The 23,593-nt window shown below is 42.9% G+C and overlaps 1 long non-coding RNA gene across 1 annotated transcript in view; it reads left to right on the top strand.

The window, feature by feature from the left end:
* LOC135982041 (uncharacterized) overlaps positions 1 to 23,593 on the top strand; it is a 50,859-nt gene that overhangs the window by 4,280 nt on the left and 22,986 nt on the right. The window contains exon 3 of the long non-coding RNA XR_010599241.1: positions 1,134 to 1,173. This is a non-coding gene — a long non-coding RNA (uncharacterized LOC135982041). The remainder of the gene's footprint in view (positions 1 to 1,133; positions 1,174 to 23,593) is intronic.

The following is a 23,593-nucleotide window of genomic DNA, read 5'->3' as shown; positions in this document are numbered from 1 at the left end:
ACGTTTAATTAGCTCATTTCATTCCAAGGAATCCTAATACACTTTACAGACTAGACACAAGACACTTCACCCTCCTCTGAAATGCAGCTGAGGTTTGGTTTTCTAACACAGATCTATTAATTTATATGTAATCCAGATCTAGTGTCAAAAATAAAATAATAATGCTGATTGGCTGCCATATTAGCTATTAATTTTCTCACAGAACCAAATCAAAGTAAAAAATACAATTGTTTGCAACATGAGGTTTGGGCTATTCCAGGTTCAGGACGTGGTTCTGGCATTCCCTGGTGTTACTGTTGTATTACTGATTGTCAAGGTGCCAGGAAACTCTCTTTTCTTTTCTTTCAATAAAGTCCAAAATAAACAAAAAGGCCACTATGAACAGCCTCAGCCTTCCCATAAGGTAAAAAATGCCCTATATTGGTAAGCACCGAATGTCAAACATACACCTAAGATCTGCACACTAGAGGTCACAATTATAATAAAAACACATGCTAAAAGGCAAGGCAGGCTGTGTTACATACCTCATTCTGAACCATGAATTAAAATTAAATTTACTTAATTACATGTAACATACATTTGAAAAGGGGATAATCGGGTACAGAATCATAGAAATGTAGGACTGGAAGGGAACTTGAGGGCAGCTAGTCCAGCCCCCCATGCAGAGGGAGGACCAAGTATACCTAGGCCAGTGCTAGCAGGTGTTTGTCTAACCTGCTCTTATAAACCTCCAATGACAGGGACACCACAAATTTTCTTTAGGTTGTTCTTTCCCTATTCTGGCTTGTGTCCCCTTGTTGTTAATGTTAATTATGTTAAGTATCTGGTCACAATTAACCTTTTTAGTGAAGACTAAAGCAAAATAGGCATTAAACACCTCAGCCTTCTTGAGGTCATGTGTTATTAGCTCTCCTTCCTCACTAAGTAATGGGCCTACACTTGCTTTCATCTTTCTCTTGCTCTAGTATATTTAAAGAATCTCTTCTTATTGCCTTTTTTGTCCCTTGTTAGTATACCTCATTTTGTGCCTTAACCTTTCAAATTCTGTCCCTACATGTTTGCACTATTTTTTTATTCATCTGTAGCAATTTGTCCATGTTCCACAATTTATAGGATTTCTTTTTCATTTTTAGGTCATTGAAGAGCTCCTGATGAAGCCACATAGGATGAATGGTAAGATGCCAATCTTTCCTTTGTATCCATATAGTTTGCTGTTGTACCTTTAATATTGTCTCTGAGAAACTGCCAGCTCTCCTGAACTCCTTTTTCCCTTAGATTTTCTTCTCATGTGTATCCCATAGAGCTAGCTTTAGCATTTTATTTTATTCAATAGTACAGTAACTCCTCACTTAACGTCCTCCCGCTTAATGTTGTTTCAAAGTTACATCACTGCTCAATTAGGGAACATGCTGGTTTAAAGTTGTGCAATGCTCCCTTATAACGTCATCTGGCTGCCTGCTCTGTCCACTGCTTGTAAGATTCTGTGGAAGAGCAGCGACTTTACAAGGGAACATTGCACAAGTTCCTCTTCTCTGCCTCCTCCCCCTCCCTCCCAGCGCTTCCCCGCTTAGGACTTTCTGGGAAGGAGGGGGAGGAGTGAAGACTTTACAAGGGAGCATTGCACAAGTTCCTCTTCTCCGCAGTGGCGTAGCCAGCTTCTAAGAGGAGGGGGAGCAAACATAAAAAAGGCACCCCCTCTTGGCTCCTCCTCTGGCTACGCCCCCCTTGGCTCCTCCTCCAGCCGCACCACCCCTCCCCCCCATGGCTCCTCCGTCCCTGCCGTGCCAACCCTGTGCCCCCCCCTCACTCCTCCAGCCGTGCCCGCCGCCCCCCCACGGCTGCCGGCCATGCTGCAGGCCCCCAGCCTGAGCCCCCCTCACTCCTCCAGCTGCTTTTGGAAAGGCGGGGGAAGCGGCTGCTTCCCCTGCACCCCACTAGCTACGCTGATGCTTCTCCGCCTCCTCCCCCACCCTCCCAGCGCTTCCCCACTTAGGACTTTCCGGGAGGGAGGGGAAGGAGTGGAGACGTGGACTTTCTGGGAGGAGTGGGAGGAGCAGGGAAGCGCCGCATCTCCGCTTCTGCCCCTCCCTCCCAGAAAGTCCTAAGTGCCGCCAAACAGCTGTTTGGTAGTGCTTAGGACTTTCGGGGGGGGAGGAGCAGGGATGCGTCGTGCTCCAGAGAGGAGGTGGAGTGGGGATGGGAAGCGATGGGCCTGGAGTGGAATGGGAAGGGGAAGAGGTGGTCCTGGAGCAGCCCCGGCAAAGTCGGCACCTGTTCTTCTCCGGGGAACTGCTGTTGCTGCTGCTGCTGCGAAAGTGCTTTGTAGCGTCCTTGCCTGCAGCGGGCTGTGCCTGTGTGAGGTAAGCCAGGGGCACTTCCCAACCACAGTACAGTACAATACTGTACAGTATATAATGCCTTTTGTCTGCTCAAAAAAAATGGAACCTAACCCCCCGCATTTACATTAAATCTTATGGGAAAATTGGATTCCTTTAACATTGTTTCACTTAAAGTTGCATTTTTCAGGAAATAACTGCAACCTTAAGTGAGGAGTTACTGTAATGCAAGGAATCTACAGGCCTGTGTCCCGTAAGACATTGGCTTCAGCAGTTAGCATAAGGTTTGAGGTCAATGAACTTTGGCACAGATAAAAGGCCTAATGGTCACCTCTAAGTTTTGGGGAACCAAAAGTAGAGTATTTGAGGGGGAATTTTGTCCATAATGACACCAGCCCATCAAAGGATCCTGAGCTAACACCAGCTTTTGGATATTTTAGGATGGGAACATCTGCAGATGTCTGACCACAAGAGTGTCATGGCAACAAATTGATGTATATGATAATAAGTTGAGATCCTTAATATACTAACCTATAGGAAAAGAGCACCCCAACATTAGTAGGGTGATGAAATACAAATAAGGAAGAGGGGAGAAACCCCTACTGAATATGCATTAGACATAGTGGCGTTAGACAGTGTAACATATTATAAAAGTTGAATCCCAGTCTCTGTGCGGGAGAAGAGAGAGATGTAGCCGTTGGGAGATGCCAGGATAATGGCCACTGATGATGGTGATGAGGAAGACAATGCTAACATTTCAGGTTGTTCTGCAAGGGATGGTGTGAGTATATGGATGTGCAGATGTACATTCTGTATTCTCTCTATTTATCTTGCTGGGTTAGAGTGTTTGTAACTTTGTTAAATGTATTAATAAACTATTACAAATACAGAAGGGTTCCGAAAGTGTGAGTGTTGCAACTGTGCTCATCGGGGTTCCCAACTAAACAATAATTTTTATAATACTGAGCCTGATCTTGAGACAAGAAACTGTCAAACCTCATAGTGATAACTGGGAATTCTTAAGTAATCAATATAATTAATATACGATTCATAGATTGGGCCACACATGGTCTCTTGCCTACCAGTTCTGAGTTTGTTGAAGTCTGCTTTTTTGAAGTCCATTGTTCATATTCTGCTGCTCTCACTCCTTCCTTAAATCTATCATTTCATGATCTTTTACCCAAATTGCCTTCAACTTTCAGATTCACAACCAATTCCTCCATGTTAGTCAGAATCAAGTCTAAAATGGCTGCCATACTTATTACTTCCTGCACCTTCTGAAACAATAAGTTGTCTCCAACACATTCCTAGAACTTATTGGACATTGTGTGTTTAGCTATATTACTTTTCCAACAAATATCTGGATAGTTAAAGTCCGCCAGATCTTGTGTTTTGGATATTTCCGTTATTTGTCCCAGAAATGCTTCATCCACTTCCTTCTCCTGATTTGGTTGTCTCTAGTATATCCCTACCATGATGTAAGCCACAGACTTTCAGATGTCCTCCCTCTTACCTCTTTCTGGACTTCAGAACAAGGGTGTACATTCTTGATGTACAATGCAATACCTCCTCCCTTTTCCCCCCGTCCTTCCTGAACAAGCTATACTCCTCTATAACAATATTCCAGTCATGAAAATTATCCCACCAGGTCTCTATGATGCCAATTAAATCATAACTGAGCTTGTGTACTAAGACTTCCAGTTCTTCTTGTTTATTCTCCATGCTCCTTGCATTTGCGTATGTACATCTAAGATGTTGAGCAGATTTCCCCACTTTTTTCCCTCTTGTTGCTCCAACCACCCTATTGTAATTTTCCATTCTCATCCCACAACATTTAGCCCTCTGTTAAGGTCACCCTTTTTGATACCTATGTACCAAAGCCTTCCCATCAACACCATCTGTGCAGCAGAAAATCAAGTGTTCTTAAGATGCTCGGAGAGCTGGTGGGGAGGAAGTTTTTTAAATTATTTCTCTACTTCTATCAGGGGGAGGGATAACTCAGTGGTTTGAGCATTGGCCTGCTAAACCCAGGGTTGTGAGTTCAATCCTTGAGGGGCCCATTTAGGGATCTGGGGCAAAAATCTGTCTGGGGATTGGTCCTGCTTTGAGTAGGGGGCTGGACCAAATGATCTCCTGAGGTCTCTTCCAACCCTGATATTCTATGAACTGGTCTGAAAATGACTGAACAGTTTTTTTGTTGTCAGTATATTGTTCAGATTTGTAATATTTTCATTCTCTTTTTGGGGTGCGAGGGTAAGCAGTGAGTAAGCTGGTTGCCTCCATAATGATAGACACAGCCCAGCCCCTATTGATTAACTGCCAGAATTTAGAGCCAAATACTACCTTCAGCCCATATGCAACTCCAGAGGAGTTCTGCTGCAAATCAAGGGTAGTTAAAGGACATCAGTCCTTTCTCTGTGAGTGTAGTATGCATGAAGAAGTAAAGTTAAAAGACAAAAGAGCAGTTTAAATGTTAATTGCATCAAATGTATCCAAAATTAGTGAATCTCACTATGTAATGTGCTCACCCAATCTACTATAACGCTGACTTACTGAGCACCAATTAATCAAAGTTCCTTATTAACCAAAGTTCAATTACTGGTATGCCACCAGAGGTTGTACGGCAGGGGTGGGCAAAGTTTTTGGCCCAAAGGGCACATCTGGGTATCGAAATTGTATGGTGGGCCATGAATGCTCACAAAATTGGGAGTTGGGGTGCAGGAAGGGGTCAGGGCTCCGGCTGGGGGTGCAGGCTCTGGGGTGACACCAGAAATGAGAAGTTCAGGGAGCAGGAGGCAGGGGCAGTGGGTTGGGGTGCGGGGAGGGGGGTGATGGCTCCGACTGGGGGTGTGGGCTCTGGACGGGGGCTGGGCATGAGGGGTTGGGGGTGTGGGAGGTTGCTCCGGGCTGGGACCGAGGGGTTCAGAGAGCGGGAGGGGAATCAGGGCTGGGGCAGGGGGTTGAGGTGCGGCGGGGGGGGGGGGTCAGAGGTGCAGACTCCAGGCGGCACTTACCTCAAGCAGCTCCTGGAAGCAGCGGTATATCCCCTCTCCATCTCCTATGTGGAGGCGCGGCCAGGCGGCTCTGCGCGCTGCCCTTTCCCTGCAGCCTTGGTTCCCAGCCAATGGGAGCTGCAGTGGTGGCGCTTGGGGCAGGAGCAGCATGCGGAGTGCCCTGGCTACCCCTACATGTAGGAGCTGGAGGGGGAACATGCTGCTGTTTCTGGGAGCCACGCAGAACCACAGCACACGCAAAGCGGGTCAAGGCCCTGCTCCCTCTTCTGCTCCCTGGCTGGAGCGCCAGAGCAGGGCAAGCCCCAGACCCTAGTCCCCAGCGGGTGCTCAAGGGCCGAATTAAAACATCTGAAGGGCCAGATGCGGCCCTTGGGCCGTAGTTTGCCCACACCTGTTGTACGGTGTCCTCTTCAAACAATTGGTGTTTCAGATTTTCCAGCCCAGAATGAAGACACAACAGTCAACCTGGGTAGGAAAACTAATCTTAAAATAACAGTGCTCTAGGGCCCCAAACTGCAGAGCACAGTGAAAAGTCTGCAGCTATGTATTTTCTTTTATTATCAAGTTTGCAATCACAGTTACAGAGCAATGAATAACTTGTGAGGGAGGTTGCAATCAGGAAGCTGATATACCAGAGCCCTGCGCAGATAATGTCACAGCCGTCCTGAATAGAAGCTGCTTCTCATTCAACTTGCCCAGTGGTTTCCTAGGCCTCTCTGACTTCTTCTTCTTTTCTTTTCTTTTTTTAATGTATTTGTTAGTTAGACTCCGTGCCTGTATATTTAGTGAGGCATCCTGCACTTGTACATATACTATGCTGCTGTACCTCTTCCTTCCCACAATGTCATGATGAGGCAGGAACAGGAACAAAGTGTCAATTTGACTTTCCAGTCTCCTGTCTTGTGTAAGTCTGTGTCACAATATTATAATGTTATTTACACGTAATTTTCCTCTCTGAGTAGGTTATTTATTTTACTTATTTTACTCAGCAGTGTAAGCAGTCCAGAGCCCACTTTCTGATGATTCATGACATGTTTCCTGTTTTGTTTCCTTTGTAGCTTCATGATTTCTGATGTTTTTGCATATCTTAGTGTGACACATCCTGCCCAGGGATTCTTAACAGAGTTATCAACAATGTATTTTGTCAGCTACATCTCCTTTCCATCTCCTTTTCACATCCTTGCTACGTGTCATCATTTTATTCTTTTCTCTGCATTTTCACAGTTTTGTTCTTTCAATGGGTCAAATGGCACAGAAGGAAGGAAACTGAACTGGCAAATGTTTTGCCATTAGGCTGCTCTACCATCAGAGTACACATCTTGGAATCCTAGAAGTTGGACGTGGAAAGACCCATCATGTTATCTGGCTCAGCTCTATACCAAGCAGGGCCTATTTCTTCCAGTATATTTTCTAGTGTTTTGTCCAGAATAGACTTAATGTCTCAAGTGATGGAAATGCCACCGCTTCACAGACTATCCCACAGCCTAAATACTCTCATTGCCAGGAAGATTTTCCAGGATATTCAGCCTAAATTATTCATTGGTTACTGCAGGGGTTCTCAAACTTCATTGCACCACGACTCCCTTCTGACAACAAAAATTACTACCTAGCCCCAGAAGGAGGAACTGAATCCTGAACCTGCCTGAGCTCCACTGCACTGGATGAAGGGGCCAAAGCCAAAGCCTGAGTCCCACCACCCCCAGGGGTGGGGGGTAAAGCCGAAGCCCCAAGGCTTCAGCCCCAGGGAAAGAGCTTGTAACCTGAGCCCTGCCACCCAGGGCTGAAACCCTTGGGCTTCAGCCCCAGGCAGTGGGTCTTGGGCTTGAGCCCCAGACCCCAGCAAGTCTAAACCAGCCCTGGTGACCCCATTAAAATGGAGTCACGACCCACTTTGGGGTCCTGACCCACAGTTCAAGAACCGCTGGGTTAATGTAATCCCATTACTCCTCTATATTTTCCCTCCCCCACTCCCATATGTACCACCCTGAAGAATTCTTCTACGTCTCCAGTGTCAATACCATTACAAGATTTTAAATTATTTCATCACACCTTTCCCCATCCCTCTGTACACTCATGATCTCTTAGTCCTTATGTATGCAACTGAAAAAATCACTGGAATTTTTGCAGCTATTTCATGTTACAATTTTATGTCTAGTTTATCCCATGTCTGTTATCGCTCCGAGGTCTTTTTCAGTCTGACTGCTTCCCAGGCTTTTCCCTTGCACTGGAGAATGTTAAGAGATGATATTCCCTCAGAAGTGCTCCTTTGGACTGTTTCCAAACTGAATTTCATTTTGATGGACTTCTCCCACTTTCCTCACTCTATTCTGCCCATGGGAGATGTCAAGCTGCAGAAGTGATTGCAGTATATTTCCAGTCTAATGATAATTTACATATAAGTAGCTCCTTTTCTCCCAAGTATGTCATGTAATACGTACCTGCAGTGCCGCTGAGATCCAGGAGACCCTGAAGTGAAGGGTGACAGCTAATACTTGCACAGATGTTGCACAAAGTAACAAGGGGGCACAGACCATGATGAACAGGCACTTTACACAGACAAGACCATTTCATATTATACCATGACTAGTATGTTAACAATAATTGTGTAGATTTTTTCCAACAAGCACCTTTGTGCTCTCATCTCTTATTCTTGGGAAAGAGCTCCTCGGAAACCTCTGCAAAGCTCCCTCATTGAACTCCTTCAAATCCTTCCTTACAACATTCCTCTGCCACAAAACACTGAGCAGCCATCAGGCAGTTGCTGTGCTGGGACCACTGGCAGGGCTGGCTCCAGCATTTTTGCCGCCCCAAGCAGCGAAAAAAAAAAAAGCAGCGGCACTTCGGCGGCAGCTCTACCACCACCGCTTCATTCTTTGGCGGCTATTCAGCGGCAGGTCCTTCCCTCCGAGAGGGACTGACGGACCCGCCGCCGAATTGCCGCTGAAGAGCCGGATGTGCCGCCCCTTTCCCCTTGCTGCGCTGGTGCCTGGAGCCGGCCCTAGCCACTGTTTATCCCCCTGTTCATAGCAATCTCATTGTTACCATGTGCTTCCCCTCGTCTGGTCTGTCTGTATCCACCTGTGGACTCTTGTCTCATACTTAGATTGTAAGCTCTGTGGGGCACAGACCACGTTTTGTAATGTTTGTACAGCACTGAGCACTGGGGCCCTAATCCCTAAATGGGGCTTTTAGGTGCTACTGCAGTACCAATAACTAATAATAACCATGAGCAAAGTCACTATGGCCTTAGGATTTCTAGCCAGAGGATAACTCTAGACTGTAAATTCTTCTGGGAAGGGGTGTCTTATATTTTTGTAAAGCACTATTCACACTGAAGGAACAGTATATAATAGAGAATAAATGGAGACACCACTAAGATGAGGTGTACCTTGCTGATGATGTGTGTTAATGAACAATGACTGGGCATTTCTGAACTCAGCCACACTCCTATATTTGGTAGGTGTACACCTGTGCTTAGCTCTAAACTGAGCATGTACACACACCCCTAGCACTTTCTCCATAGCTCTAAAGTTGTGTGCACAGACCTTCTTTAGTATGTTTCCCTGTTCCTACTCTCTATGGCTGAGTCCTAGGGATTCTGAGATTTGAGTCCATATTTTGCATGTGTGTGCCATCCAGCCATTCACTGAAATACTGGCTCATGAGCGTTACGCAAAGTAGACAAGACCTTGGTTTTTAAGATGCCATCCAGAATAATATAATAGTTGGAGGATATACATCTGGGAGCAGTTAATTGCGGAGCAGATTTCCTTAGCAAACACAAGCAGATGAGGGAGTGTGATACCATCATTTTCTTTTCTAGAACATAGTGACTCATTCCACTAAGGAGCATATTGAAAGAGTCAAATAAGGTTAAAAGACAGAAAGGTTTATTTCCTAGTTGACCATGTTATTTTTAAATTCCATGTAGTCCTCTTGCTGTGTACATCTCTCCCATGTACGTTAGTGGGAGTTAAACATGTTCATCAAGAAGACAATAATGTATGTTGACTTGTTGAGTTTACCCTGCCCACAATTGTTTCTTCCAAGACCCATGAAGAATTACTGTGCTTCCTTAACATTTAATAAAGGGATTTCAATCTAGCAGAGGAAAGTATAACACGATCCAATGGTTGGAAGTTGAAGTTAGACATATTCAGACTGGAAATAGGTGTAAATTTTTAACAGCGAGAGCAATGAAAGGGCTGTGATGGATTCTCCATCTCTGACTATTTTTAAATGAAGATTGGATGTTTTTCTAAAAGAGATGCTCTAGTAATTAATTTGGGGAAGTTCTAAGGCAGTGGTGGGCTGCCACTTCCCGCAGCTCCCATTGGTCAGGAACAGCGAACCACAGCCACTGGAAGCTGCAGGGCGGCCGTGGAAATGTAAACAAACTGTCTCGCGGCCCACCAGTGGATTACCCTGACAGGCCGCGTGCGGCCCATGGGCTGCAGGTTGCCCACCACTGTTCTAAGGCCTGTGTTTTACAGGAGATCAGACTAAATGATCACAGAGGTCCCATCTGGCCTTGGAATCTATGTGTCCTTTGGGATTTTCCCCAAATTTGCTCAATGTGTAATTGGTATTTGTATTTAATAAAGGTTAGGGTTGTTTTGAAGTGATGTAAAGCTGAGGGAGTAGGGTCTCAGCTGTACATTAAAAGTTTCAACACAGCATTTGGCCAAATGTTACTTGGCGTTGGGATGGAGATATGCAATTGATTCGGGGATGTTAAATGAAGTAATGTTTGTACCAGTATTAAGGTTTACCTGGTGATCACTCTGCTGAAAAGAGAAGATGCTCACTGTTGAGAAATTAAGTGTTCTGGGGTTGTGGGAGGTTTACCATATAAGCTTTTGTAAGCAGAGGACTCAGCACCAGCCTATATGCCACCTTCCTTTTTTGCCAGTGTTACTTTGATATCAGGTGCCACTATAGAAATACGTTATGGACGCTATGGGACTAATTCTCAATTACTCTGTTCCTGTACTTGGGGTAGAAAGCTTTAAGCCACTCTTTTGCTCTCCATTTTCTGAGGCTGTTTGGGGGCCTGCTCAGCCATGGTGTAAGTTAGAGCGTCCCCCGGGCTCCCTACAGTCCCTGAGACACAGGGAACAGCTGTTGTGCTGTACAGTCCAATCGTGTCCCTATCACTTCCTCACACTGAAGGCTGGGAACAGGGCTCGTATAGAGCCCTTATAAGTTATGCCAGCTCTGTATACCCTGGGGAGAACCTTTGCACAGGGAATTTTCTCAAGGGGGCATTTCCTCCCACTTTAAATCCCCTTAATGCCACCAGAATAGTATCTAGCACAGTAACTTGCTCCAAAGAGGTTGGTGTTGGAGCTAGGATTAATACTCCAGGAGTTCCAACCACTTTGGAACGAGTTACTGTGGTGTATGTGAATATGTAACTGTGAAAGTGTATTTTCTCTGCACTGTCCCTTCACGTTTGTAAGGAGTCTGCTATCTGTGGGGACAGCGGCCATTTTATGAGGCAGAGTCAATGCACCATGTTAGAAAGGAGACTCGCACTGTGCTCTCTCATGCAGACTTTATTTCTGGTTTGTTTTGGTTCCCCCCCCCCCTAAAATAAAGTTATTTTGACTGTAATTACATGGTTGCTTTTTGTGTATGGAAAAACAGAAGCACTAACCTTGCTGTCTCAGTTTTGACATCTGCAAAAGAGGATTGTAATGCTTACCCGCCTCCGAGGGCTGTGGTGAGAATTATTAGCTACTGTTTGTAAAGTGTTCTGAACACGGCAAGTGATCTGTAATAGCTGAGTTCAGGATTGCTATTTAATCAGTGTGCAATACTCATACCTTTCTTAGGGTTTGTATAATCTTGATGAAAAAATAAATGAAAAAGTACATTTAAAAAATGTGCTTGCTTTTAAAAGACGGAATTTAAGAGAGCATCTGCCATTAACTGCTGGCCTTTTGGGAACAGATTTGATTCTGTCTAAGGCTTTTGGCAGCTATGTGAATTATCACATTTCCCATATGTGATGGTGTCCCCCCCGTCTATAAACTAAGACTCTGGCATAAAGGGTGTAGGATTTATGACGACAGTAAGAGGTGAATGGTGTCAGTAATTCCCCAATGCATGTGTAACATGGAGAGTGTAAAACAGGGGAGTGTACTATTTCACAATTAATTATTATGCCCAAACTGACTCCATGCTGACAGTCTATTGCATCAATTTATGGATGTGCTTGGCATTGTTACTTAGTTGTCTAAAGTTCCAAGCCTAGGCTTTCCACTTTAAACAGCAACCACAGGGAGCGGACAGCTTGTCCCTGATCCCCAGCTGCTCAGCTCTGGTGGACACTAGAGCATCAGGGGATCTACTCTAAACTCTGCAGCTGGGATAAGCTAATAGCGTTTAGCTCCACCCTGACATGCCCTCAAGCCACCCCCGACACAACCTCACCTCTGCCTTATGTTGCCTGCTTTATTGAGCCTCATCCTTTCTGTCAAAGCAGAGCGCCACTGCTGCAGACTTCATAGGCCAACCAATGTAAATGTTTGGTGTTCATATAAAAAACCCGGGAAATTAATAAACAAAAATCTTCATTCAATTAAAATACATGTAAGGTTGAAGGTGCCTTTCAGTGGAGATCACCTGACCCTCACACCCAGTATTACACTTTGTATACAAAATTTCACATCTTTAAAAAAAAAACACCTTTTCTGAATTATTTGTATTGCAGTAACACCTAGAACCCCCAATGCAAGCATGGTCCCAGTGTGCTAGGCACTCTCCAAACACATAGTAAGAGGTGGTCCCAGCCCCAAAGAGGTACAATGAAAATACACAAGATAGACACATGGAGGGGAAAGGAAGTACTGATGTCCCCATTTTACAGATGGGGAACTGAATCAATGAAAGGTTAAGTTATTTGCCTTAGGTCACACAGTAAGTCTGCGGCAATTAAACTCAGATCTCTGGAATCATTTAAACACAATCCCATTCTCTCCAGACATCAGAAAGTCTGGAAATGAACAGCTGAGGAATTTAGCCAGTTCCCCTGTGCCATATTCCATCATCACTCACTACTGACTTGTAGTGCCCAAGCTAAACATAGCATTGCCTCAGAATAAAACTCACAAATACACAGTGAAAGGTCAAAATAACAATAACTAGTTACTAGATGATAAAACCTCTTTTCTTACTGAAGTTTTTTTTCCCCCCAATATCCTGCTACTTTGACCTTTGAATATATGTTTGCAAACTTTATTGGGTTGCAATGTTAAGTTTGGGTAGGTGGTGTTAAAATGTGAATCTCTTCATGGATTTAACATCAAAACCAGACAGTTGAGCTAAGATAAATCGCATATGTCTACAGAGCTCCCTTTTCTGGTTTCTACTGAACAACTCATCCTACATTTTTCCTAAGTGGCTTGAAAAGAGCCAGCCCCATTTTATGGCTTAGCTGCACCTGACTTCATCTGCTGTAATTAGGCAATCTCCTCAGATTACCCTCAGCTCAGGAAGGCACTTAGAAAGCCCAGCCTACTACCTACCCATTGCTAGGATTTAACTCCCATTCACATTTAAATCAATGGAGCTTCTGGTGCTCATCACTTCTGAAAATCCAGCTTTAAGTGACTTGCCCAACATCACACAAGAAGTCCATGGCAGAGCTGGAAATGGAATCCCAGTACTTTAAACCTTCCTCCACAATATTTAAGTGCTTCTCTGAGTCCTGAGGCAGAGCTACAAATGACTTACAGCACCAAGTAATACAAAGAGATTTTCTTCTGCACTTTCCCTCACACTCTGAGTTTCTCACTAAAAATTAGCATGAGAGTGAGTGGAAAATAAAAACAAAAATATTTGCTTTCATGATGGTTTCTGACCCTCTATGACAACAAAACGGAGCCATGAATTGACTATTAAGGGGCTTTATACTATTTAACCTTCCCCGACCCCCAAGCTCCCTCCTTCTGGCATAACTCCCCAGTTGCTAGAACAAGAGCTCATGTCTAGCTTTTCCTGTGTTCACTAACACTCTGACTCTAACCCAAGAAGAGTAGCTCAAAAGTTACTGAGAATTTGTGCAGTAGACTTTGAACTCATGTGAATATTGATAATAGACATCAAAACTACTGGTGGGTCAGTATAGCTTGTATGTACAACACTAAGTTATTGACATTACAAAGTCATGATTGCATTATAAATCTGATGTTTTGGACAGGAACATTGTATCTTCAATAAAGTCAGTCATTCTTTCAGTTATACTTAGGAAGCAAATTAAGAAGTAATACTATCATTCTGATAAGCAAACTACGGAAATATGGGCTAGATGAAATAACTAAAAGGTGAGTGCATAACTGGTTGAATAATGTACTCCAAGAGTAGTTATCAACAGTTTGCTGTCAAATTGGGAGAGCATATCTAGTAGGGTCCCATAGAGGTCAGTCCTGGGTCTGGTGCTAGTCAATATTTTAATTAATGACTTGAATAATGGAGTGAAGAGTATGCTTATAAAATTTGCAGATGACATAAAGCTGAAAGGGGTTGCAAGTACTCTGGAGGACAGGATTAGAATTCAAAAAACCTTGACAAATTGGAGAATTGGTCTGAAATCAACAAGATAACATTCAAAAAAGGTAAGTGCAAAGAACTACACTTAGGAATTAAAAATCAAATGCACTACAAAATGGGGAATAACTGGCTAGGCAGTAGTACTGCTGAAAAGGCTCTGGGGTTATAATGATCACAAATTGAATATGACTCAACAATGTGATACAGTTGCAAAAAAGGCTAATGTCATTCTGGGGTGTATTAACAGGAGTGTCATATGTAAGGCATGGGAGACAACTTTCCTGCTCTACTCAGCACTGGTGCGGCCTCAGCTGGAGCACTGTGTCCAATTCTGGGCACCATGCTTTAAGAAAGATGTGGACAAATTGGAGAGAGTCCAGAGGAGAGCAACAAAAATGATCAAAGTTTAGTTAATGACTGTTATAAAGACGATGGTGATCAATTGTCCTCCCTGTCCGTTGAAGTAGTACAAGAAGTAATGGGCTTAATCTTCAACAAGGGAGATTTAGGTTAGATATTAGGGAAAACTTTCTAACTGTAAGGGTAGTTAAGCTCTGGAATAGGCTTCCAGGGGAGATTGTGGAATCCCCGTCATTGGAGGATTTTAACAAAAACCTGTCAGGGAGGGTCTAGGTTTACTTGATCCTGCATCAGCACAGGGAGCTGGACTAGCTAATCTCTTGTGGTCCCTGCCAACCCTACATTTATGTTGCTCTTTCTATGACTTCATGCTTAACCACAAATTAACACAGGAAGTCTTAATTCTTAACATAACAGCTGGACAAAAGCTACAGTAATTATGTCTTACCAGTAGTGCAGCTTACAGTTTCCCTTACACATCTGATCTACAGTACCTCCTCTTGACAAGGTACAGAAACTTATGTTTAATCAACGAATAGCAGTGTGGTTTGGTTTCCCATTGACAGTAGTGTAAAAAATGGCAGGCTGGCCTGTCTGGGATAAAGAGAATCACAGACTCTTTCCTGTAGCTACTGAGAAGCATGCAGGCAGCAGGGGGAGCTGTAGTACGGCATCTGAGTCCCATCCAAAAAAGGGAGAAATGCTGCATTTCACTTTAAGAATAAATCTGTAAGAACTCTAGCTCTGTGTCCGAGAATTAACATGCACAGGACTCTGTCAGCATTGTTCAGAAAAATATGGAGAGATTAGAATGAGATGAAGCCTAATAGTTAGCTCCTATACACTGCACCACAATTTACAGCATTAGCCTGTCAGCTGTTTTAGTAGTAATGTGGTTACACATAATGATCTGCAGTTTTCAGGAATAAAGAATGGAGGAACCCTTGCTCTGGAGACTGTATGAATCATATTTTCCATATTCACTTGTGTCTGTGCAATTTCTTTATTGAGGGCATAATGCATTAGCCTCTGAGTTGCTGAGAAGTAGCATGCTGATGCACGCTTCATGCTGATTTGAATCTGCATATTATTGTTGCTACCAGAAACCAGTGACAGCGGACGTCTCAAGAATTTTATATCTTATATACCAGTGGTTCTCAAACTTTTGTACTAGTGACCCCTTTCAAATAGCAAGCTTCTGAGTGTGACCCCCCCGCCTTATAAATTAAAAACACTTTTTATATATTTAACACCATTATAAATGCTGGATGCAAAGTGGGGTTTGGGGTGGAGGCTGACAGCTCGCGACCCCCCATGTAATAACCTCGTGACCCCCTGAGGAGTCCCGACTCCCAGTTTGAGAACCCCTGTCGTATACCCATTAGGGTGTTGCCATCTTGTTCTTTGTTTTCCTTTTATTTGTCAGGCTTCCTTTGAAAGCATGCAAAGGCTCTCAGTTCATGCCGAACAAGAGATTAACTCCACTTCAGCTGTCCCTCTTCCCCTTGCCCAGGCAAAGAGTGGCTGCTGGGGAGAAAGAATGGGGAGAATTCCTTTGGGAAGGTGGCAGCACTGAACCCCAGTCCTGGGGAGTTTTCTGCCTATTTAGTTTTTGCTTCCATTAAAATTATTATGATTTCCTGTTATAAATGTTATTCCTTAAGGAAAAGGATTGTTCTGATTGTAATAGTGTTGTGTCATTTTATCATTCTGACCCGCTTGGGTATTGGGGTTGGAAATGGATGAGCATGTACATTGTATGTCTCATTATTATTTATTTAATCTCATACAAGGCAAAGAATATGGATCTGGGCATGGATGAATATCTTCATCTAACTGGGCTCAATACAGTCAGTGTTTAACCTCTGCATATATGCCCATATACTGCTCTCTGCTTTGATTTTTTTTTCTTTTTGTCTTATTTGTTATATACCTCATTCTGGCTGTGCAGTCTACAACAAATTTCCTGATCATTTCTTTGTTTACCAGACATAATATGAATTGTAGTTGTTATGCTCCTCAGGTATGTGTGTGTATATATATATATATATATATATATATACACACATACCAGTATATATATATATTTGGACAGGCTAAAGCCTGTCCACCCTGTTTATGGGTGCAACCTTCACCTTCAAAATGTATGCCCTGATTTTTGCGTCTGTAAAATGAATTGTGGATGCAAATCTAAGTGTTTTCATCTCTAATTATATGATTTGGCTCTACAGTCAGGTAATTAGTGATGCAAGTATTCAGACTTCTACACACATTGTAACTGCTGGTGCAAATCTGCAGATGCAAAGTTACATATGTGTCCTTATCACTGGAAATTTCTGGTTTCTGAGCACGGAACTGTGCAACCTTAATGTTCTCTCAACACAGTGTTCTATGGACTATGCATATAGAAAGCATGTGGCGGTGATGGGTGAAAAATTGTGGCATCATGTCATAAATTCATTTATCATGCACCTCTGAACACCTTACCTGTTCTCTGAACTGTGCAAGGGGGGAGGGAGGGAGAGAATCTGGACCCCTGTCTAGTTTATCTGATCCCTTTGATTCAGTGCTCTCTCTAGTTCAAACCTAGAGGGATTAATGGTAGTGATTTTATAAAATGCCTATCCGAGAACAGGTAAGCTAGCAGCAGCAAACTTCTTATAACCACTGATGGTGGCACTTGTGACAGATTTAGGCAAACTAGAAGATCCTAGAGCGGCCCTGTCCAAGTTCTGTTACATTTGTGACATTTTAACATTGTTCCTGCTGCACTTTGCGAACAGAGATAGAATGCAGGAAGAATGCAAGTTTTTTCACCCACAAAGGCTGGTTCATAAAACTTTGTTTATGACAAGTCTATTATAAAATGCACACCAAACACTCATTGTTCTTGCATTAATGTATGCAGGCACATGTGAGTAAATATAAAACAAATTTATATATTTAAATGGTGTGGGATACAGTTTTAGTTTTCATTGCCGAGACTTCGGGATGACTGATTTCTCATGAGGAATGAGGCAATTCCCGAATATCACAAGTCTTCAAAGTAAGTACAATAAAACCTCTAGAGCATCCCACACCATCGTGTATTTTATTTACACTGCTTATTTTTAAGTCAGGCTTTTTTTTCCTTTTGCCTTTTAAGTTCTTCTATGATTTTTCCCTACTTGTTGAAATACATTAGTTACTATGGAAACAGATCTGTCTATACAGAGCTTGGTGACAATAGCGTGAATTTGTATAATGCTTTCCAGGAACCTAAATATCTACCTGATAGCTATGTCTGAACAGTCTGGGGAGCTTAGACCCTGCAGCATCTTGTATGTGGCAACTGGGAGTGACGGAAGGCTATCATAAGAAAAACAAAAGCCCTGAAGGTCCCATGACTTACCCAGTGACAGACCCTCTGACTTTCTCAGTGGGAAATAAATCACCAGAAGATTTGCAGTGCAAACCATTAGATTGTGATGCATTCCCAGAAACAGCACTGTATTAATGGAGCACAGCAAAGTTACTGGAGGGGTTCACTTTCACTAGCCTCTCATGATTAGCTTTAATACAAATAAATAAGAGTAATAATATTGTAGCACCTGAGGCCCCAATCAAGGAACTGGGCCTCATTACTCTAAGCACTGTACCAACAAGTAATGAAAGAAGGTCCCTGTCTGCAGGAGCTCACAGTCTTGGTATATGACAAGATGTGAACAGTGAATGAAACAGCCAAATGGGGTGTGGGTAGAGTGGGAGGACTGTTTTGCAGAGTAAGCAGTGGTTTCAGCCCACCACCTGCCTATTCATTGTCAGCCGGTAATGTGTTGTCAGTTGGGGGACACAAACAGGGATGAAATGGTCAGAGTGACAAGCTAGGACCATGTCTCTAGGAGCAATGTTTAAAAGGGCTTGAGGAGGACAATTTTAGAGGACTCATTTCATCCTCTGTCCAATGTTCCTATTCCTATGGTTGCTTTCATACTTTCTACCTCCAGTCTGGAGGACAGACAGGCTCTGCCTTGTCACAGGCCAATGACTCCCATGCGAAGTCCAGCAAACAGTGCACTCGGAGCTTTGGCTCTCAGCCTCTCTTTGATATCTAATGTGTGTCATCACTTGGCTAATGTTATTGTTCTCTACCAGGCCAGGCAATGGTGGTGCAAAAAAAAGAGAGATTTTAGCCTCCCCCTCGTATACAATCTGGGGGTTATCTGGTACATGTACCAGATAGGAGCCAGACTCTGCTTTGAGTTATACCTGTGTAAATCCATAGTAATTCCAATTTCAGCTTCAATGGAGTTACTCTGGATTTACACATGCATGACTTGGAGCAGAATTTAGCCCTATTGCTCTATTTTGTCAATAAAAAAATGATCTCTGGGCTAATTAACTCTCTCCAAACACCATTCCTTTAAACTCAGGTTCTAGTTTAACTTATGTAGCTTGGGAGATTCTGGTTTGTTTGGGTTCTTTTACACTTATATACAGGAACCCTAACAATCCCCACTGAGAAACACATTTATCCAAGGATTCCATAACACAGCTGCAGGCCCAGGGATCCCTACTGCAGAAGAGTCTCTTTCTGTTTGCAATGGGACAATTCATTGCTAGGGCAAAACCTGCCAAATGAGTTTCCTAATAGAAATGGCTAAGACTCTAGGATTAGAAGGTTTTTAAAAACAAAACAAAAAACAAAGCCCTGTGTTAATTCAGTCAAACCAGGAACCAGGCCAGTTGGCTAGCTTAGGGTAGCAAATATCCAGTTTCTTTACCTGGATAAACAACTGATGAATGATAGAATACAGGCTTCCCCGCTCCCCTTTCTTCTTCCCTTTGCCTTCCCTTCTGCCTGCCCTCAGGCAGTACAAATGGGAAGAGGCCCTGCTGGCTGGCTCCTCCCCGGCACAGCAGCTCCTCCATTCACCTCATTGAAATGTTCATTCTGCGCCCAGTTTAGCCACTGACAAGAACTAACATTGTATACTGCTGAATTCCATGTTCTCCTCCTCCACCCCTCTCCTCACAACAGAAACCTTGAAATGCAGAAAACTGGGACACACAAAGCAAACATAAAAGGTGAACCAGAGGAGCAGAAGGACGGGAGAAAGTATGAAAGGATAACAGAAAGGGTTTCTTCAAAAGAAACTTTAACAGAGGGCCAAGGCAAGAATGAAAGGGCAGCTAGCAGCAAACCTGAGATGAGAAACAGGCAAACTGGGAAGAGAGGGTTGAAAAGGAAGGAAGTTTCCAGGAAAATAAGATGAAGACATAAAACCCAAAGATGGATTGAGGTGAATGTGAGAATGAAATCTTCCTTTTCTAGGCTCCCTTCCCCTATGAAAAAAATTTATATCAAGTGGGGGACAAGATTTGTATAAAGGCAAAGGAAGTGATTTTTTCTCTATAATCAATCCTAACCATGTTCTCCAAAATCCTAGCTTCCTAATTCATTTTTGGTTGTTGTTTGTAGATGCAAGAGCTTTAGAGATTAATTGCTGAGAATGAAATCTGAGCCAAGCATAAGCTCCTTTTAAAAGTTTTTAGAAAATAAGTTAAATCCGTTGCGGAAGTTGGTGCCATCACATAGCTGCATAGTAGATCTTATTCTGGGCAGTAAAGTGAAGATATACAAATAGGTATTTTTGTAAGACAGAACGTGGGACTCCCTTCGAGAATGCACCAAACAATTTAACACCTTGCACTACGGTATCACATTGTCACTTAGCAGTACTGTAGAAAGCTGTCATGCAATCTATAACTAGAACATTTTCCTAGCTACATTGCTGAAACTGATTTTATAGTAAGCCCACAGGTGTCCACCTATATTTAAAATGGGCATTTTGCATTACCCCGGACACATCAGAGCAACGGGCAAACCTTGAAAGATTTTGAAAGTGCATGGATAAGCACCCAAAAATTCAGACATTTGTCCAAATGATTTTAAACGTTTAGAAGCTGTTCCCTTTGCTCCTTCCCATCCCTTTCCCCCAATTTCAACCCCAGGACAGGATTCCCACACACTATAACCCCACTGTGACGGTGCTGCGCGTGGGAGCCAGCTGAGGTCACTCAATCAGGGTGAACTGCAAACAAAATGGGGCAGACAAACCGCAAACGCTGGTGGATATTCCAATAATTAGATTTACCAAGCCAGCACAAAACAGCTCCTGTAGTACCTCACTGGTTACTCAGAAGTCCAAACAATGCAATTCCCTTAAAGTACCTCCGTCCTGACACACCTGTCAGATCTGATGATGATTACTGAAAATCTTACTTCATCATATAAAAGGAAAGGTTCTTCCAATCCCAAAGGATCAGCCATATACCCAGGTTCAATGATAACTTAGATCTTACCCAAAATACATGCTATAGCCAATTCTTATTAATTAAACTAAAATTTATTAAAAAAGAAATGAGAGAGAGTGTTGGTTAAAAGATCAATATACATACAGACTTGAATTCAATTCTTGAGGTTCAGATACATAGCAGAGGTGAGCTTGTAGTTGCCAAAAGTCCTCTTAGAAATAGTCCATAGGATATAGTTCATTGTCCATATTCAGGGTGACTCCAGTCAGTGACTGGGGATCTCAATCCTTGTGGTTTAAGGTTTCCCCCTCTTGAAACCCAAAGCAGATCTGAGATGAAGTAGGATCATGTCCCAGGGTTCTTATACATTTCCAGCAGCCTTTCGGCCTGAGAAAACAATAGGCTTAATTCACCTTCTCTCAAACATCCTGGCAATTAGCACAGGGTAATCTATCCATTAAACAGTTCAGATACAGGTTACCACAACCTTCAAAGAGACATATAGACAATAATACTATTTCACTCAAGTATCATCATAAATGTTAATATTCCTTTTTTGATCTTTGAATTAAAGTTATAGCAATAGACAAGACTTGTTTGCTTACATCACAAGACCTGAGCAAATATCTACCCTTGAGATCTCTAACAATGCAGACTTGCATTTCAAAGCTCTATTCATTTACATATCTTCCTAACCAGTCCTTAAGGTTCACCCATGGGTCAGGTCAGTCTGAGTTAATTAACTCTTTCTGGCCCTGTCATCTTTCAATGAGATATTATATTACATTTATAACATCACACCCACACCCTCCCTTCCATGGCTCCCCTCACCTGCCCTCCTTTGGGGTTAACTAGCCAAGGACTGTTGCATCCCTAGAAAAGGAGGGTGGGCTCTCATTCATTCCAGTCATACACCCTGGTGCATCAGTTGTAGGGAAATCCCAGAGTGCTTTTTACATTCATAAACTGTTAGATCAGCAAGCCCAGCAGAAAGAACCATGGACCCCAATTTGATTAAGGAGAGAACTGCCAGGCTGCCCTCTGCCAATAGGACCGTAGGTGGAAGGAACAAGCCACTGTGCTGAACCCTGAAGGGGAGCAGAGTGGACCTCTAGAATGAAGCTTCCCAGAGGTGATGCATGGTGGGGCATGTGAGGGGTGAGGTGCTTCCTCCCCCCCAGATTTGCTGCTTGGCTTGTACTGAGCATGCTCATACAGACTGAGCATGCTCAGTTACACTGCTGAAACCAGCTGACCTCACTCTGCTCCCACATCGGCCTCCACTGTAGGTAAAAGGCAGGAGTTTGGGTGTCACTCACAGCCCTTTAGTTTATGTCAATCTCCAACAAGGATCTAATCATATTGTGTGAAGAATGATGGTTCAGAGCAGCTCTTACTTTAACTAAACCAGTTTGGTCCTATCAAATCAAAATCAATTTTTAAAAACAGAATGAGAACCAGCTTTCCAAACCTAACAAGGAGCTAATGCCCCTGATGCAGATCAAAGCTGCCAGCTATTCAAGACCTGAAATAAGTTGTTCAAAACTATGGACGTGACATAAATATTTCTTTGTAGTGGCATAAGAAAATGTCTGTGAACATAACAAAGTTGCAGAGGTAGTCCGGAAAACTGCCATTGTTGGATTTGTAGGTGCATGAAAGGATCTGTAAGTTGATGTGCTATTTTACTAAAAGTCACTGTAGTCATTAAAAATCAGAGAATGAAGTGCTGCTGTGAAGGATGGTTTTGTTGGAAATTCAATGTACCGGTCAGAGGACAGCCAGAAATAATGATTATATATTATTGTGTGAAGAAATGAAAAGCCTTGCAACATTTCTGAATTGACAAAAAGGTTGTTAACAGAGCTCCAAAGTGGCCGTTGAAAGATGTAACTCATTCTCCATTACCCTGCACCTTGTGCAGTCACTTACACTTGTGTACAGTGGGTGAAAAATGCTATCAAATCTGAATGCTAACATTCTGCACTCTGCACACCTGTAAATACCTATCCAATATACAAGAAAATCAAGACCTCAGGTTTCTCATGCTCAAAGATGAAAGCTGAGCCACATGGTCAAAAAGGATTAACAGGAGGGAAACAGCATCCTACAGTCACCCACCCTGATGAATTTAAACAATAAGACCTCTGTTTTATTTGCATTCAATTTCATGTAGTGACATGACATCCAGATTTGGATATAATGCATGATATTGGTGCAGTCTGGCAAGGCTTAAATCATACATACTCTATAATGACCTCAGAAGATAGATCTTGTTTCATATCTGTAAAGCAATGAAAACCAAGGCTACACTGAGAGGTAGGATGCAAGGCCAAACTACAAGGCTGAACAGAGGATGTGCTACTAGATAAAGGTCTTTGGTACTTTATGCTTAAGTACTACAAGGCTCAGAAGTAAATGTATGCCAAGAAATCATCTAAGAGTACTTCTGTAAATTTGAATAAAATCAGGTCTCAAAGAGCAATGCAATACCATTTAAATGGTTGAGGGTCATTCTGTGATCAAGCATGTGAAATCCTGCTGTTGAAATATCAAATGAAACCAGAAGTGGAAACCTGAGTCAGCTGTTAATAATAATATTATTGGTGCATCTTGAGAGAACAGCAGAGTGGATAAGATTAATTTGAAGGGATTGAAGCCTCACTTAAACTTCTCAGACAAGCTGGTGTGTGTCAGGCAAGTTATCAATTCAGTAATATTTTTCTAGTATCTTCAATGAAAAGCCTGGATTTTAAATTGTACAATAAACTGACATACTGTCTTTTATGAATCAGTTAAGGTAAGAGACTTTATTAGCAGCACAGTTACTAAGCCCTGCTTAAAATACATAGAAACAACTCCACTTTATTATTTGTTTCATATGACTTAGAAACATTTTAAGCAGGGACAGGCAACACTCACTTTTGTCTGATTTCAGGGCCCCTTGATGGACTCTTGCTGCTAGGTGACTCTGCCAGGGAATTAAGTGGCCCCTCCTCGGACCCCCTGCCAGGGCCGCATTCCATGTAA

The sequence above is a fragment of the Chrysemys picta genome, chromosome 3 (genome assembly GCF_011386835.1).
Source record: "Chrysemys picta bellii isolate R12L10 chromosome 3, ASM1138683v2, whole genome shotgun sequence".
Classification (NCBI taxonomy): domain Eukaryota; kingdom Metazoa; phylum Chordata; order Testudines; family Emydidae; genus Chrysemys; species Chrysemys picta.
The sequence above is the reverse complement of the archived record's forward strand: the minus strand, read 5'-3'. Positions and strand labels throughout refer to the sequence as shown.